The 17,751-nt window shown below is 43.8% G+C and overlaps 1 protein-coding gene across 6 annotated transcripts in view; it reads right to left on the bottom strand.

Moving 5' to 3' along the window:
- Positions 1-17,751, bottom strand: part of LOC6526233 (chaoptin) — a 190,533-nt gene that overhangs the window by 151,313 nt on the left and 21,469 nt on the right. For 4 of the 6 annotated variants that reach the window (XM_002102006.3, XM_015191226.2, XM_039377680.1 and 1 more), the window contains exon 2: positions 7,408-7,466. The exons of 1 other annotated variant lie outside the window; for it this stretch is intronic. The gene's annotated coding sequence lies outside the window, so the exon portion shown is untranslated. The remainder of the gene's footprint in view (positions 1-7,407; positions 7,467-17,751) is intronic. One more of the 6 variants, XM_039377682.1, reaches the window with a different exon arrangement.

Raw genomic sequence — 17,751 nt, 5'->3', positions numbered from 1 at the left:
TACAGTAATATTTATGGATTTCACTTCTCCCACCATCCACCACCCACCGCCCACCTACCACCATCCACACACGTAACCACACAAACAGAGCCACAAACACACAATGGAGACAAACAATGGCTTTAAAGGCAAGAGCCAGATTATCCTTATGTATGGCTCTGTTAATGTTTTACCTGTATGCAAGCTGTATGTTCGAGTACGAAATGAAAGTGGAAAACGGCAAGTGTCCCACTTCCATCGTTTGCCAAGTCAATCGGGGATTTGCGAGAAAATCTCAAATCTGTGGCAGATTTGCGAGTGCCAAAATGTACATTCTTGGGGCAACATGGTATTTCTCCTTAAATTTAATCAACACAGGCTCTTCCGTTGCAGACTGTGAAAATGAAGGACTAAAAAGGTGCTTGTTTAATCTTCTTGTTTAATACACGGAAAAAAGTTGCCGGATACATTTTTTATTGTTTTTACACCTGTGAATTTATTGTTATTGTTATTGATTACATGTCGCTGATTTGTCGTTCAGTTAGTTGGTAGCTTATCTTTAATCCTTAAAATAAGATGGTAAGTCCATTCTTTGACAACCGTAAGGAATCCGAAAACTCAATGCTAAAAATAAGCCGATAAAGCGAAAACTAAGCGCGTAATTAAAATTTCAACTACAGTTCGGGCCATCAAATATTTCTGCAGAGCAAATACAATTAGAGTAATTGCCAAATTTTTGCCAGTCAAATACGCTCGACTGTTTCGCAAAATTAATTAATTATTCTATGTAATATGACGGCGAGTGGATGGCTGGCGGATTTCTGGGAAGGCAGGTGGCAGGAGGCAGGAGGCAGGAGGCAGGAGGCAGGAGGGCAAGGTAAATTTCATACTGTTCCAGTCTGACAGCCTTCAAATAAAGAACAAGCTAATAAAAGTTTTTGCCATCCACTGGAAATTAATTACACGCACAGCTTAGCTGCCAGCACCATCTATGTACATATCTACATATCTACCTGTACGTTAGTTTTCTATAGTCGCTTCTATCTCAAGAGCTCTGTGCGCGGTTTCTTTGCATAATAAAATATTGGACCAGTAATTGAACGCAGACCAGTGGTGAATTTGCTGACTGATTGGGTTTATCGATGGACATTTTCACTTAACCCCCCGCCGGTCGTAAAACCATATTTTTCTTTATGGCCCAGCGTTGGCATATGGCCATAAAAGCCAAAGTCAGCCAACTGCCAAAATGAAGACGCTTAAGGCCGCAGAAAACGGGAAACAGGACGAAACGGGACTAACGGGACGAAACAGGACGAATCAGGACGAAAGAGCAGGGAGAGAACAGAAGATCCCAGTACGGCACAGCAAACATTAAACGTAGCAGAAAAGTTTAGTGGCGGTCAGTGGCTGGGGTGCGAGTCCGTTCGAGGCGCTTTTCCTTTTGGCAGACGGCAAAACGGCAAAACGGCACTGGGAGCGACCGAAGCAATCCTTTCGTGACTATTTACATTTTTATTGTTGGTTGGTCGTAAAAAATCTGATTAAATACCACGTAATAGATCCCTTTCATGGCCACACTGGACTGGGCCGGCTTTCCCCGCTTTTCCCGCTTTTCCCGCTTTCCCTGCTTTTCTCCGGTGTCGCCGCTTTCTCCTTTTTACTGTGATTGGCCGACCGCCCTTGAGCGGGTTAAGTGTTGTTAAATTAGATTCAATAAACAAGCAATGAATATTTTATTGTTGTCTTCAACAAGGTGGACGAAATTATTTATTATTTATGATTTTCTGAGCGATGATGACGGGCAACTAAGTCGCTGAGGGGTGCAGATTGATTTCCGCTTGATTGGCACAAATCTCAATTTAATAGAATCATTTGCTTTTACAACGCCCGAAAGCCGTTTTCTTCTATCGTCCTCCAACTTTTTTATTGAGTCCCAAAGTTATGTTGCCCCATAAATAAAGTAAATTGTTGTGCTGAATTTTAATCGCTTTTCCTGCGGTTAAGTGGAGGTCCTTTTCCCCCCTCGCCCCGCTCTCTTAGCCCTGAATTGTGCTGCGTTGTGCTGCTAATGCAGGAACTTAAAACCGCGTAAACAAATGCAATTTTCTTTCCGGTTTTAGGCGAACGAGCAGCACGGTGCACGGAGCACCTGATTAATATGCCATGGGAAATGAGTAATAAACATGATATTGATTAAGCTAGACATGCCTCTCCCGCACTCACTTGAATACAGTTTAGTAGATGTATTTTAATCAGCTCTTCGCACGCATCGAGCGCACTAAGTTCATTTTAGCAGCATGCATACTAAAACCTTTAAACTTAAGCTCAACTAAAATCAGTACCAATTCTCGTAAAACTTCGAATAACTATGGCGAGTTATCCACTGATTTGCACGATGTTTTGCAGCAGGCGAGCGCACTTTTCCCCGTCGCACTTTCATGATTATCGGGCAGAATTTTCGTTTGTCCTGTTGCACTTTTAAACGCAGTGCCCCCACAAGATATTATGTCATTTTCTAGAGCAAGCAGCGTAAGTCTTCGACATTTTACGACTGCCATTTGGGCAACAGAGTTGTTCGATGAACGGACGGAGCGGGGGGAAGTCCTGATGATCCTTAAGGAACTGTTAAGTGGTCTTAGAAGGAAGCTGCAGTGCAGTTTTTATGCTCCTTCGGTGTTTGCCATTTTTAATTGCTGTCGCTTTCCGAACATTTACTGCTTCAAATGAGCTGAGGCGTCGAGATTTATGGCCCACATACTCGTACACACTCGACGCCGTCATTGATGTATTTCCCAACAAAGTCGCCAAAGCGCAGTCGGGCGCACTAATACATTTTAATTTGGACACTGAAAGCTGCTGGCCCAACTGCAAGGAAATGCCGGGGCGTCAGCAGGAAGTCCTCTGCCCGCCACTTCACAGTGCTTCGAATCGCCATTTTGGCCCTCGCTGCAACGTCGCATTTCCTGTCGCAAACAGTGGTGCAAAACGGGCGTAAAAGCCAGCAATGTGTTTTACGTCTTAATGGTTGAAAATGGTATTCTATATTGTTACGAATATTATCAGTTTTTAATATTGTTTTGATCAGTTTGTTAACGTAGTACGGTTTATATGAAATTTATTTCTATACCCCAGAACAACTTCTCCCCCTTTATCAATCTACAAGTTGTGATTAAACAAACTTGTAGTTCTAAACAATTGAAAAACTGCGAGGCTAGTTTGGTTGAAGGCGGATGGACGGACATGGCTAAATTGACAGGCCAGGTCTTTAGTTACATCTGCTTGCGGATCATTATAATTACAATGCGCCACAATGTGGGTTCGTTCGTTCAACCTTCAAACTTCAACGTTGAGCGTTCAACGTTCAACTTCATAACTTCTCGTTTTCCGAATGTTGTTTGGCAATTTTACTCCTTTGTTCGACCATTGTTGCCTGTTGTTTGTTGATGCCATTTAATTATTTCGACGCAGCCGTTGCTGGCAGAACCACGCCCACTCAGCGCCCTTTGCCCACATCCTGGTGTCCTGGAGTCCTGTTATTACTGTTATTGTTACAGTTATTGTTATTATATTGCGTTTTATTTTACTTTTATGACAGGGCTGCGACGGACTGCGCCGCTGCCCGTTGATGACTACAAACTATGCAGCTGGGATGGCGCTTAGATGTTAGAGTGGTCCTGGGGGGGGCAGGCGGCAGTCGGCAGGCGGCAGGATAACTCGGCATTGTTAACGTTTCCAAGTCCGGAATGAACGCAAATTGTCATCACTGTGCAGGGCTTTTAGCGAGGGGAATGGGTTTTGCTTGAATCGATTTAGAGGGCGCTCCATATAGCAATTATAGCTGAAAGGCTGTTCTATACGGATGTACCAAACACTCTGGTTAACACCACAGTTGGTTTTTTGTGCTTGGAATTTATGGAATAAGACCAATTCATTAAGAATAACTCCCTAACAAATTCAAAGGGCAATGCCTTCTCCTAATTCGTAGGCATATGGGACAAAGGAACTTGTATAATGATCATTTCTGCCTCATTTAGCCAAATGAATTCCACTAATAACACTAACTTAACCTGAAGAAGCCGAAGAAAATCTGCGGGCACACCGCGAGGATTACGGGGGCCGCGAAGGGCGCAGCAACCTCAGTCGAGTGAGTGCATTCATTATGGATTCACTTCACAGCAAATACTTTCCTTGCATTGTTCCTGTTGGCGAAAGACTTTCCACGAGTGACCCCAAATGTTTTCCCAGCACATTGTTACGACGACGGGGGAGCTCGGGGATTTCCTCCCTGCTGGCAGTGCGCTATTCGCCTTTCGCTAAGTAGCGACAAGTTCGCACAAAGGCGCAGAAGGAGGACTTTGTAGGGCATTACGTATACGCCGGGTGGTACGCAGCTGCTCCTTTCAACGCTCTTTTCCAGGGGAAATCAGTGTATTACCGAAGGCATACCATCGAATATGTCACACATCCCAGCTATGCTGGGTACTATTTAAAGTTCTGGTTGATACGACACGATAATACCCAACGTCCTCTTATTTGATTGGATTCCTAACGATTTCTATGAGCAACTAGTTGCGTAAGTCCTTACCTTAATCTGGCTGTGTGCAAGGTTCAGACTGAAATTAAAATAAATAAAGTCTTAAGTCAGGGTCTCTCAAAACATCCACAAATTCTGTAGGTGTATCTTCACTGCTTGCAGTGTTTACTGCCAGTAATCCACTGTGGGCCACCACTGTCGGTCTTTTATGCAGCTTCGTGGGCGCTTGGGGGCGTGGCCAGAAAGTAGGTAGGTGGTAGTAGGTGCTCAGAAAGTCAGACAGACAGCGGAGTCTTTCATATTTAAACTGACAGTTTATTGTGCTTTTCATTACAATTTTGTTTGTTAGTTTTATTTCGCAAACAAAGCTCGGCAACGGCAGCTGCCTTCGGTGGCCAGAAGCAGACAATTGGGGGTGGCTTTGGGCGGCTTTCGGTGGCTTTCGGTGGGTTCAAGCGCACTCGAGCGTGGAGTCAAACTGCAGCTGCCGCTGCACCACCCCGGTCGAATTTTGCACCACAGTCGTGCCCCGTTGCGGCATTTTAGCCAAACGGAAGTCATAAAAGACGCGCACTTTCCTCTTCTTATTTTCGCTCCTCTGGTGACAAGGACAGCAGCAATAACAATAACACTAACACTAACGCTAACGCTAACGCTGACAATAAGAATAACAATAAGAATAAGAATACGAATAAGTAGAAAAAAACAATGCAGCTATAATTTCTCGTTAAAAAGAAAATGCCCAAAACAGCGTTAGATTTTAATGGCCAAGATAATTCCAATAATGTAGATAAATCCATTTGCCACGCGTCTAATTGAGTGGCACTACATTTTGGCCATAACTACGTTTGATTCCATTTATACTCTGACTTTTATGGCACATGGCTGACGCTGGCCATCGTCGTCGGTCGAATCATTAATCAAGGCCCAGAAGCCTATGGAGACAGGATGCGATATCCTGGGGGACGGATTCGGGAGATGAACGGCCCACCGAAGGCACCGACACGGCTTAATGCATCAATCAGGCGAGAGAAGGGTAATAAACCACAAAAGCACGAAAATTTGATGAGTTTTTTTGGACGTATTCACTTAGCAGGGTAGCTCAGATGTGGCGTTTAAAAGGTGAATTATTTTGCTTATTAGCTTAATCGCTGGACACAGCTTAAACCAATTTACATAAGTAATTGTAAATTAAATAAAATGTTTAATTATATAAAGTCCTCAATAGTTGTTAGTTACATATAAGTTCCATGATTATTTTCGGTAATACGACATTTTAGGTTTATGAGAAATAACAATATCAGTACGCTGAAATGCTTTCTAAAACTCCTCCTGCACTTTTCGAATGCTCTCGATCCCCATTGACGGCCCCTATTAACTTTTTTCCCTTGTTCTTGGCCAACATCAATTTGTAGAACAATGTCGGTTGGCGAAGGCCAGCAAAAAACGGGCTTTAGTGGAATGGTGTAAACCGAATGAATGAATCAATGAATGAAAGATGCTGGGCCACGGGATGTGCACGCACAAATGGAAAATGGATAATGATGCGTTTGTGTATTGGGAGCGGTTTTATTAGACAAACAAGCACCAGCATCGCTCGCCTGGGGATCCCCTGAATTCTTCAAGTTAAAATGGAACACTCACACTTGCACTCTCAAACTTGCTCTTTTTTAAGTTGTGCTGAAGTTTTCCCTCCTCAACACAAAAGGAAAGCTCGAGAGACAGGTTTTCCTTGGCGAGATTCAATTGTCAAAGGAGACCAGCTCCTTAAAACTGACAGTTTTGGCCGCCTTTGTGCAGTTAGTCGATGCTTTAACAGCTTTCGCACCCTTTCTTTCGACTTCATTTTCACCATCATGGTACACGCAAAAAAATTACTATAGCTATCGCAATTTACACGTGAATAGAGTATCTTCTATTGCTGATTGTTTTAATGGTTTCCCCTTGTATATGGCGAGTGAATACACATAAGTACGAAAACTACAGCTACTGAAAAACTTTAAAAAAAGCTGAACTTCAGTTTAGGAAATGCTAGCGAAGGAAATTGATAACATAGAGCAATACTTTATTTTCCGTGCAGTCGCCTATTGTTCGCCAGCTACACGCAGCTGTCAAATCACAATACTTGCTAAGAATTTCCATTAACTCATTTTCCTCTCTCATTTTCGCATCCTGCGTGTGTGTGTGTGTGGGTGTGTGCGTGTATTGATTGTGTTAAGTGTTCGGTGCACTTGAGGCGATGGGCGACTTGGTGGTGGGAGTGGGAAGGCACTGAACCATCGGCTTGTGGCCATTGCTCGAAACTTTCGCCATTGTTATAACAAAATAATGGCCCTCATACACTCGCACTCTCATGCACCCGCTCACCCACACAGCCGCAGCCTTGCCAGGACTCCACACACACACACACACACACACACACACACACGAAAACAGTTTAAAAAGCCTCAAACTTGCTTGCACTTGTCGCTTAATTCAATATGCACAAGTCCTCTTCACACTCTTTTATTCCGGCTTTCCTTGGTCGGCTTGGTCGCCGCCGTCTTTTGTTGCTTTTTATGGCACCGACTTTCACTTCTCCCCTATGATGCTCAACGTCTACTCGTATTTTTCGGATGCACTAGAAGATTGACTATTCTCGGAGAGTTAAACCGAGCTGCAAATTTTAAGGGACTTACTTATCGGCGATAACCGAAAAACCATTCTTGAATACCACATTTTACAGCCAATGCAAACACATAATGGTTACTCCTTTCGAAGGACTCAGGACTCGTTCCCGCCCAATTTGAGTTTTTTCAGTGTTCTTCGGTCCGAGAAAGCTGATAGCGCATCTAGGCATCCGGTTTTTGGTCAACAGGAGGGAAAGAGGCGTGTAGTTCGAGTGCTGTACTCACCTTCACACATTGACTCGTGATTGTGGATCGTTTATTCAATTACCTCGGACTCTACGGCTCTGGAAAGAAAGAGAAGAACGGGAAGACGTGGGTGGTGAACATGAGGCTTTCAAAGTTTTCGCCCACCTATCCCATGTAAGGACCTATCGTGGCTGAATCACATGCATTGGGTTCCCAAGTTGAAGTTCTCTTCAATCGTCCTGGTGCTTGCAATTTTTATAATCTTGTAAGCTGTTTATTCGTGCACTGTGGCAATTCGGAGGCACGTTTTTCTATTCTATCGATATATTCGATTATGTTTCAATGGCTTGTTCAAATGTAATATGTATGTAAATTAAGTATAGGTGCAGGGTGTCGTAACAGGTTGCCCTTTTCCTGCGATGAACCACTTCCTACGGCGTTGGCGGCTGTCCGTGATTCCTTGCAGTGCTACTGCAACTTGGTTGTGGTAAAGTCTTCTTATGATGACTACGTTACGTTCAAGTTACCTTCCTCCCTAATCGCTGGCCTTGTGGCTCATTAATTATATCAATGATAGACAAAAGTATTACGGCTAAAGCCGGAGCATTGTTTTATTGTCGAAGCGTAAGCTTTCGGATCTCGAACAGAACAAAAGTCCAAAGTTCGTATAAAACTACTTAGCTGCTAGGGTATTGTTTATGTAAAATTACTTAGTTGCTGAATCAAATATATTGGCTGCTCTCTTCAGTTGTTAACTTGTATACTCTAATATATGTATATATATTATTATAGGGTATATACATATAAGATTAAATCCCCTTATATTAAGGAATAGCTAATCACCAATGACCTTACACTGCGCAGCCCAATTTCGGAGAGCGTTAGTTATGTTTAAATTTCTTGACGTGCTAAGCAACCTTATGGCACATTTCCTGCACCACTGTACCGTTTCGCAAATACTTCTTTAAAATTAAAAACTCATAGACATCGTGTTGTCGTGAGACCCCCAAGTGCTTCAAAAATTTGTATACCATTTCATACAGCATTTTTTTGATGTTTCATCAGCCTGGGGATAAGCGCGCCTTAAAGTTGAATTTCCCTCGCACTTAAAAAATGTTTCTGCAATATTTATAACGTTCCCATTTCCTTGGTTTTTCTTGAAGGGGCTTCGTGTTCTTTTTTTTTTTTTGGTAGTTTTCGGTTCCGTGCACTCGCTTCTGCAGTTTGACTAACGAAATTTTGGACTGCGGCGAAATGCTTAAAAATTCGGAATTCAATCAATCCCAACGCTTTGTGTTATTTCCTCCTTTTTGTTCTACTCTCGGGGTTCTCTGTTTTATTATTTTGTTGTTACCTCTGCAATTGTATCAGCAGAGCGTTCTTTGTCAAGAAAAAACTCGCAAAAACAAAACAGGAAGAGCGTAGAATTCAAGTCGAAAAACAAAGTGGGTGGTTGGGCTGGGTGTCGGATGGCAAAGGTAAACACGTTAAGCCAAAGGCCAAGGGCCGCTTAACCCGTAAAAAAGATTAAAAACAGGTGTGACGCCTGCGTGGCGTTGCTCGACGTATTTATACGCTCTAATTTCTAAAAATGGTTATCTAAATGTTAGCCAACTGGCTACTGATTCATTCGAGAATCTGATGTTTCATTATGGGATCCAGCTGGTTCTATGAACGTAGTATCTTAGTATCTTAGCGGCAGGAACGAAGGTGGATAATATATGTTAAGATACAGCACCGAGGACCCACAGCTACTGGTACTTCTGCCTAAAGTGCGGAAAGCACATCTCCGGGGCCACGTGCAACGCGGCGTGGGAGCGACATCAAAGACAGAAATTGCATCAGAAAATACTGCCTCTGGCAAGGAGACGCACAATTTGTAAGCAATACGCCAGCCCGAGGGCCACAACAATCCGGGTATCAAGCCCGGATCCCGGAGCATCGGGACTACGGCGGAGAAGGTGCACGACATAACCGGATGGTTATGCGAGCCAAAGGCAACGTGCAAATCCGCCGGAGCGCGAGGCTAAAAAGGAAAATGCGGTAATAATTCTTCTACGCATTCGACGCTCGCAAGGCGCCCAAAAGCCGCCTGAAGAGGCTTGTACTTAGCGCGCAAAAAGCGAGAGGCCAAAAAAATATGCGGAAAACCTAAAAAAGCTAAAACCAAAAAAACACGGCGAAAAACAGGAAAAACCGAGAAAAGCGCAGGGAAACCTGGTAAAAACCCAAAGCCAACGACATGCAAAAATCAACGGGAACAACGCTGCAGAAACAAAGCAGGAAGACGGGGCCAGCATGAAATGGCTAGAAAGTGCTAGTGGCAGGGGAAAAGTGGGAGGGGAAAGTGGGGAGGAGCAAGTGCAGGAGCGAAGAGCAAGGACCAAGGACCAAGCGTAATGGGAAACGGCCGCGCGTGCTAAGGATAACATGTTAATCCTTGTGAAGATAATGAGCAACAATATGCTTTGCATAAGCACCGTCCGAACGGGGCGGACCGAAAAAGGGGGCGTGGTCGGTGGGGTGGGTGTAGTTGGGTGTAGTTGGGTGTAGTTGGGTGTATTTGGGGAGAACTCCCGTGGGAGCGCGGCAAATTGCAGATAAGTTCGCTGCAGAGCCGGCGGCGGCAAAGTGCAGCAAAGTAGTACGGGCACCGGCGAATGTGAAAACCAATATCTGGACAAAGGGTTCGTGCAGCATTAAGGATGAGCCGGGGAGCACATATCATTGGGACTTTACTCAACTTGTGGGTGGATTTCGTGAAGCAATTAGTTTAACGCTTGGCAAAGAGCATGCAGCAGGCTGTTTTTTACGTTTTTTGCAATTTACTATTTAAAGCGAATCTAAAAAGGCTGACTGAAGGCTGTAATTTGAAGTAATAAATTAATAATGCACATTTAATGGAGTATTGACTTTTTACTTTTTGCTTAAAACCACAAAAAAACCACGTTAACTAAATAAACATTGCGTTCATTTAGAGTGATAATGTTCATTGCCATAAAACCCGGTAGCTTAATGTTTTTACGGTGGCAATCATGGCATATTTCTTGTGGTCTGCAAACCTATTTACTCGGAATGTTTATATGTTTATATGACATCTGCAGAAGAAGTAAGTGATGCTACTAAGGTTAAACGAATATATTCGAGAGAAACATTTGATACTCTTTGTTACAGTAATAAATTCCAGTCGTGAAAGTAACTCAGCCCAAGCGACATTGCCATACCCAGCCCCATTGCATATTCAAAGTCAGGTCGAGTTGCTTGGATCCTTGGCTCCTCTCTCATCACTACAGTACACTATGGGAAATTTGAACACTTTTTCTGCCCTAAATTAATAACTCCAGAGCGGGGAGAGACATTTAGTTTGCGTTTTCTGTATGGGGTTGCACTAGTCCATATCTCTAATGGTACCAAAAATTGTGGGCGTGGCACCGCCCTTCTATTTTTTGTAATTTATAACTCCAGAATGGGTTTTGGCCAGAAAAAGGGGTCAAATTTCCCGTAGTGCAGTAATGAACGACCTTCACATCATTTCTGCCACCTGGCGGTGTGCAAATTGAGGCATTGGAGCATTGAGGCAGCAGCCACAGAAGCAGTGGCAGTGGCAGCAGCAGCTTTGATGCGTTTCTAATCAAATTCAATAAAACTGCATTGCACTCGCGCATAAATTTTGTGCAGAAATGGAAATCGAATTGGTTGTTGCACACACACACACTCTCAAAAGGGAAGCTATGCATATTTATGCTCCTTTGGATACCTGCATGTGGATATATGTGCATGTTTATGAAAGTCTTCTACAGTGGGAGCATGCATGCATACAAAAAACTGTGTATAAACAAACACAAGAGATCTTAATTCATGGCGTGATATGTACTTTACCTCAAAGGTCATGCTGTGTAGCATACTTTTCAGGGGCGAAAAATGTTCAAATGTTCAATCAAGGCAAAGTGGGTGGTGATCAGAGAACTGCAAGAGTGGCATTTTTAGCCACCCTGATCACACTCAACAATTTTGAGTGCGGGTGCCACTCACACCGGTTTTCGAGGGTACATACAAACACCCGGTCAAAATATTCGGGTGTCTGCAAACACCCTGGTGCCTGCGCACCCGAATCAATGCGGCACCCTACGTCGCGGGTACCAATCACACTCGCCACTCATAACGAAGGGTAGAGAAGGCAAACATGCAGAAAAAGGCAAGTGCCTTTTTCTCGGAAACACCCGGGTGTCTTGGTAAACACCCGGGTGTTTTGGTAAACACCCGGGTGTTTTGGTGAACACCCGGGTGTCTGGTAGACATTTGAGTGCCTGTGGTAGGTAACATACGAAAAAGAAAAGTACATTAAGTACTGAAAAACGAAATATATTATGCCGAAAATCTGTAGAATTATGCATTCTATTTACAGAAATTTAACCAACACGAAATAGACATTTCTTTTTTATATCTTATATTATTTGCTTTGTTAAAATTTTTAATATTTAATTACCATATTTAACTTTGTATGTATAATTTTTCTTTTTAAAATGATAAAAAAAAACAATAGAAATAGAATTGTGTTAATTAAGTATAAATAATTTAATAATATACATAATATATTATTTAATAATACATAAGTTTGTTTTTTGTAAAGACATTAGATACATCAAAACGCAAAAACATGTGCACGACCTTTTTCTTGGGTGTTTCCATTCACCCTAAATTTTTTGGACCGTGTCTCGCTTCCACCCATACAATTTTTATGCATACAGAAAAGTACCTGCGGCCGATCCTTGCTTGCGCGTCACCCACCCTAAACTTCTTTGCACAGCAGACACCCGGGTGTTTTTTGTACTTGCACAAAAAACACCCTGGTGGCAAAACACCCGGGTGTTTGTCATTGCTAAATTTAGGGTGTCTCCAAACACCCGGGTGCGGAGACTCCCGGTGTTTAGCGGGTACACTTAGGGTGCCGGTGGCTTGCTGCAGTTCTCTGGTGGTGATGCGAATCTTTTCATACCCGTTACTCGTAGAGTAAAAGTTTGTTGATTCATGTTGCCACGCCCACTTTAAATGTTTAAGCTCAGGTAACATCAATAATACAATACAATACATACAATACCACTGACAAGCCTGAGTTCAATATTTCGATTTCGCATAACCCTATACATACGTTTTATTGCCATTGTATAGAAGAAACTACTTCACTAATTTGTATATAGTGTTTGGTTACCCCTAGAATATTTCTCCCCTGTTATGTTAAGATACAATATTATGATGTACGGATTCTTCACTTAATAAATAAAACGATTTAAAAAAAAAAAATTGTATAGAAGATTATATAATATTTCTCGTGAGGCTGAAAACTTTGCTTTTGATAAAAATAATTTGGCTTCTCACAGGTTGTTGTTGTGCTTTCCAAAATACACACACTTCGAGTATTGCCAATTAAAATAAAATAATTTTTGTGGGCGTTAGACTGGGCATGGCCAAAATGTATTAAGCATATCAATTAAAATTGTCAAGACAAATAGTTAACCAAAATATCGAAATATTTTGCTGTTTTATTCGGACTGGAGTGGGGTAGTGGGTAACATGTTTTAGCATATTGATAGAAATTGGGAGATCAAATAAAAAAATAAGTGTAACCAAAATTTGGTCAGCTTGTAGGTGTGGTCGATCATGCTGTGAAACAAATACCGTAGGAGTCCCTAGAAACTGCATCTCATACTGCAACTTTCTGGCTCTTATAGCTTCCGAGATCTCTACGTTCATACGGACGGACAGACAGACGGACAGACGGGCAGACGGGCAGACGGGCAGACGGACATGGTCATATCGACTCGGCTATTGGTCCTGATCAAGAATATATATTCTTTATATGGTCGGAAACCCTTCCTTCTGCCTGTTACATACTTTTCAAGGAATCTAGTATACCCTTTTACTCTTCGAGTAACGGGTATATAAAGTTTTATGGATAGCACAAAACATAGTGAGAACGTGTATCTCCCATACTGTTGCGACAGACCTCTTATGTACACTTTCTGCTATTTCGCATGGAGTGCGTATTACCGATTAAAAGTATGTAGCACGTAACATATATGCCCTCAGTGCAGTCGGTGACGAAAGTAATGCGTTAGAGTTCATATTTTTCCCGTTGTCGAATTTTGTATAGACGCGAGGCCTCCATGCACTCGGATATATGCATATACGCTGTATGGATATACTATATGTATATATGTATGTATATATATGTATATATATATATCCAAATATATATATATGGAAGAACTCGCACAAAGTGCCGTCACATTGGCAGAGATGCGGTTAATATAAGCTGCGGGCGGATGGCGGAGGGGGGGTGGCGGGGCATTGGGGGTAGCTCATAAATATACAGATGTGTTTGCGCTCGTGTTTGATCAAACAAGATGGCGGGCGCATAAACAAATACGACGAGCACGCATCCATATGCATGAGGGCGCAAGTCAATGTGGTTGTTGTTCCCCCAAGGGGCGGCGATGGGCGGTGGGCGGTGGGCGGTGGGTGGTGGCTGGTTGTTTGTTGGGTGGAGTGAAGAGGGTTAGGGGAGGGGTGGGTGCCGCCACCGCATGCATTTGCCACCGATGGCGCGCAAGGCCGCCTTTGATTTGCATAATCTCGGTTTAGTGTTTTTTCTTTATTATTTCCCCGTGGCCCAGGACGCTCTTATCGGCATAGTGAGAGTGAGAGAAAGTGAATCGATTGCAGTGCACTGCACGGCAGAACGGGGATCGAATGCCACTGCATTCTGCTCAGCAAGGTGGCAGTGTTGACATTCCGGTTAGGTTAGCAGCAGTCACTCAAACTTAGCTTTAATCTTACATGCTGAGTACACTTCCAGTTGTTTCATCCATTATGTTTGCAAAATGTGAGGCAGATCAACGGTAATAAAAGAGTAAAATAAATAATATACTCTCTAATGTCATTTACTAGGTAGATTTGAATAATTAAGTGGCGAAATTCATTATTCGGCATTTATTCTTCCACAATCCATTATGGACAACGTATAGATACTATTTATAAGATGGATTGTCCTGAGACACCAGTCCGCTATCGTGCGAATACAAAAAACCCTCAGACTGCAACAGATTTCCTTATTCACTTAGGCCTCAATAGTTGACGATTTTTATCAGGTCGAATCTTCCGTGCAATAGTGCACACTTGAGTCGCTGTCAATCCCTTTATTTAGTACCCACCGCCAGTTCTCTTTCTCTCTGATGGCACTGCGGTTTCATATGAAAATGAAAATGAAAATGCGAAATGAAAAGCGAGATGCGGAGCACTCAACCACCCACCCACAACCCACCAGCCATCCCACATGACAATGCAATTGAATTCGCCCTTGTCAAACTGCGATGACGGATTGGAGAATGGGAAGAAATGAAATGGCGATGGCGATGGCGATAGCGATGGAAGTGGAAGTGGAAATGGAATGCAATGGAATGAAATGGCCTAAGCCGGGACTTACAGAAGCCCCCGAGGCATCTCTCCCGTCATCCCGTCACTCCCTCACTACGTCACTTCGTCACTCCGTCACTCTGTCAGTCGCCCCCCGCCACCTGCAGTGCATTCCGTCTTCAGAATCCGGGTCTCCAGCACTCCGTGTGCCCAAGACTCCGTGTGCAACCGCTGGAGGCGGTCTCCCGGATTAAGCAAATTTCGCTGTAAAACTATGGAAATTTTCGCCAGCCAGGAACAGCTTGCCAAAAAACTTCGCTCCCGCCAGTTGTGCCACGCGGAGCAAGAGGCGGCTGCACGGCTGCACACATGCGATATTCCGTATTCCGTATTCCATATTCCGTATGCATGGACACACAAACGAGTGTTCGCGAAATTCTGCATATGACCGTCCTGCAAGTGGGTGGATGTGGATGTGTGTGGCATCTGTGTGCACATTAAGCTGGAGGAAAGTTGGTGCTTGGGCTAGAAGCCTGGCAAATATTAAATGAGAAAAGTTGGTGCCTGGGGTTACCTGTTGCCGAAGACTTTGCTTCTTAGCGTACGACAACAACGGGAATCTCTAGGGATTAAAAACCCTTTAAGCCCCGCCTTCAAGTAGGTCAATCAATATTCATTTTCGGTTGATTGAAATGCGAGTTCCTGCTAATTACCCACCGCGGTGGCCCAAGCTCGTTTCTACTCCCCAACTCCACTCCCCAACTTGACCCCAAAAGGTATCAAACTTTCCACGCATTTCTCCCATTTATCAAAGCCACATGATAACAATAATAATGCGAATTCAAGCAGCCAATGCGAGGGGCGTCCAGGACTTTCGAAATGACCACCGCAATTAATAAACATTTGTCGCACAATTGGTCAAAATACTAGCCAAAAGTTATCCGCCATAAATTTGACTTAAGCACAAGCGTAAGCCAAACACATTTGCATACAAAGTGGGAAAGTGGGCCGGCACGAGGATGGTGAAGTCGGAAAAAACGTGGAACGGGAAATGGAGAATGTAGATGGGAGAATGGGAAAGGCAGGAGGGAGGAGGGAGGAGGGAGGGAAATGCCAAAGTCATGTTGCCATAATACGCAGCTGTAAACAGCCTAGACAGCCTGTCCACTGACTTTGTGGGCCATCAGAGGTGCTGGCTTAGCTGGGTGGCGTTCACCAAGTGGTTGGGTGGGTGGAAAGCGCCTGTCAAAATATTACACATTAGCATGCATGAAAAATGAAGAAATGCGCAAAACGCGGCCAAATTAGGTTGTAGAGTGCGGCGAGCGACACCAAGCACCGAGACAGATAAGTATGCAAACAAAGGGAAGCGGCGCGTGTGTTTCGCACAGACACGGCCACGACAATAGCACTATGTGCGGCGGGGATGCCACGTTCCGAAACACTGGATGTGTGTTCCCAACATCTTGGCCTAGTTGGCCTTGGCCATCATAGGGCAATGGTGTAGAACCACGCTCGGAAGCAAGATACGCGCCCTTCAGCCGTCTGGCACTATTGGACTGATCAGCACTGTGCAGTGCTGGGGGTTCCGCCAGTGGGAGGGACAAGTTCTCCGCTGACACACAAACTTATTTATATTTATATGCCTCACTCACACATGCATAGCTCCACGCAGACATTTGTCAGAGGTCTTACACATGTTTGGGCCCGTGTCGAAGAAAATACGCAAAGTTCATATTATGGAGCATATAAGGCACCTAATGGGGCAAATGGGGAACGAGAAATGGGGAATGGGGCGCATGCCACAGACACGCACACACACTTCAACCATCCGAGCATGAGCACGAGCACTCGGCATCACTTGCGACTACTTGTGTGTCTGCGAGTTTACTTGGCGCGCAAAAAATGAACTTGCCAAACACGTAACGAAGGTCACACACAGCAGCACAGCAGCCAACCAAGCAACACAACAGCACAACAACACAACAACACAACAACACAACATCACAACACACCAAACACGCCATTAGAGCTGGAAAATGGGGAAAAACAAAGGCTCTGGCAGAGGAGCAACACGCTGAAATAAGGCCAAGCCTTGGGGATCGAAGTTTCGAGTGCCCTTATTTACATGATATACAACACAGTGTCAGTGGAAAATGGGCGTAAATTTACCACTGCGCAAATTGGTTTGGACTTCTTAGATATTCGCTCAGCTTGTTCAGTTTGTATTTCATGATCGTGCGCAACCCAGGTGGGTTTTACTTTAAAATGCAGTATCTTTAGTACTCGTTCCTGGAGGACCAGAACAAACTCTTTAAAACAAACTCGCTAGAACAAACGCGCTGAAAGTATGCAGTAAATACTGCTCTCCTTATGATTGTTGCTGCATACCATACCGTGAGCCTCTTCTTTAAATGTGAAAGTAGTTTCCATGGAAAATCCAAAAAACCCTCCGTGAGGGTATCGAACCCAACGCATCGCCTTCCGGGGCTCGAAAGTTGGCCAACAAACACACAGGCTTATGTGCATACATACCTAAAGACACCATGTCTTTGTGTTGGTATATTGACTGACAGCTCTTTGGCTGGCTCTGCCGTGGTATTAGTGTCATTTGCCGTTTGCTTTTCCAACATTCTGACATTCTCACGAACTTTCGGCGAGCGACATGCAAAGTCAAAGCAAACCAGCAAGCGAACTCACAAACTGGCAAACTAGCAAACTGGCAAACTGGCAAACTAGCGGGCTAGCACACAACGCACAGAGTGCATAAGAAACAAAGAACTACAAAACAACAGAGCAGCCGAAAAAACACCATAAGACTGGAAGCTGAACTTAAAAAAGTAATGAAGCGAGCAGCAAAATAGAACTATAAAGTCGGAGCAAATAGTCCTTACAAATAGTCGACCAGCGGGACATGAAAAATATTGTCTCTACCAGCAAACTGCCGACGCGACGGGATGACTGACGAGC

The sequence above is a fragment of the Drosophila yakuba genome, chromosome X (genome assembly GCF_016746365.2).
Source record: "Drosophila yakuba strain Tai18E2 chromosome X, Prin_Dyak_Tai18E2_2.1, whole genome shotgun sequence".
Classification (NCBI taxonomy): Eukaryota; Metazoa; Arthropoda; class Insecta; order Diptera; family Drosophilidae; genus Drosophila; species Drosophila yakuba.
The sequence above is the reverse complement of the archived record's forward strand: the minus strand, read 5'-3'. Positions and strand labels throughout refer to the sequence as shown.